Below are 1197 nucleotides of genomic sequence, written 5' to 3'. Positions count from 1 at the left end.
GAACTCAAACAATAGAAGTGGATGGAAGCTGTAAGTGAGAGTCGAGTCGACTGGGCTTGATAGAACCACAAAAATATGAAGGATTTTAAAATTGGATTGTTGAGATGCGTCTCTTGACTGACTACAATTGAAGTGCTTTTTGAGTTATTTCCTAGTGATGCACATTGACTTTCCTCGATTATACAGACTAACTGCCCTTCAATCGACGACTTCCTAAAAATCTAGTGACAGGCAGAGAAATTGAGTAAAAAATCCAGTGACAGCTATCAATTGGGTAAAGAAAGGTTGGAATTGTTCATCTTTATATACTAAAAATATTAAATTTGGTAAGAAAAAGTCAATTTTGACTATTTAACACTTTTAATCTAAAAATTGATTGGAATTTGTCATCCTTAAACATCACACTAAAAATAAATTAAGTTTAGGAAAAAAAAGTCAACTTTGACTATTTAATACTTTTAATTTAAAAGTTAAGCTTAATGTGATGTTTAATCCATCTAGTCAGAAACATAAAGAAGAATGGACCAAATGTAGAAGAAATTAGATACATATTTGTACTAGCACTTGCACCCATAGTAGGTGCAATGGGTTCCACCGATAGGAGAAAAAGGTGCAAGTTTATATAAGATGGTTGTATATATATATTTTATTTAGAATTGTGTCTAACATCACAAAGATTCAATTAACTACATTCTAAAGCCTTGAAAGAAAATCAAACATTTCATGACTATCATTCTCAAAAATCATACTAAAAAATGTATACAAATGAAAGATAAAGGTTGGCAATCTCAATCACTTAAATAGAAGTGAGAAAAGAGGGCTATTTTGATTTCATGCTATAGCTAGTCAAAAGAGGACCATTTTGATTTCATGTTATAGCTAGTCACCTTCTCCTAGGTTTATAATAATTTGGTAGTAATATCCTTAGTTGTGCAAGATAAAAGCCATCAATTTGAGGTGAGATTCATTTTGCACCTATAGATTCCAAAGGAGTTTTACATTTTGTAAAGTAAGGATATCTTTTAGAATGATTTGTTCAACATTGTTTGCCAAAAACCCTATTTTGAGCATTTGTGGTTAATGTCTAAGTATAACATAATATGGAACCTTAGGACATAACAAATGTTCTTTTGTGTTAAGAAATGATTTCTCAATCAAGCCAAATTTTATTTAATTTGTTCTTACAAGTGTACACAT

This window comes from Cupressus sempervirens, chromosome 1 (assembly GCF_028749045.1).
Source record: "Cupressus sempervirens isolate cs-2001-9-10 chromosome 1, ASM2874904v1, whole genome shotgun sequence".
Taxonomy (NCBI): domain Eukaryota; kingdom Viridiplantae; phylum Streptophyta; class Pinopsida; order Cupressales; family Cupressaceae; genus Cupressus; species Cupressus sempervirens.
This window is presented reverse-complemented; position numbering follows the sequence as displayed.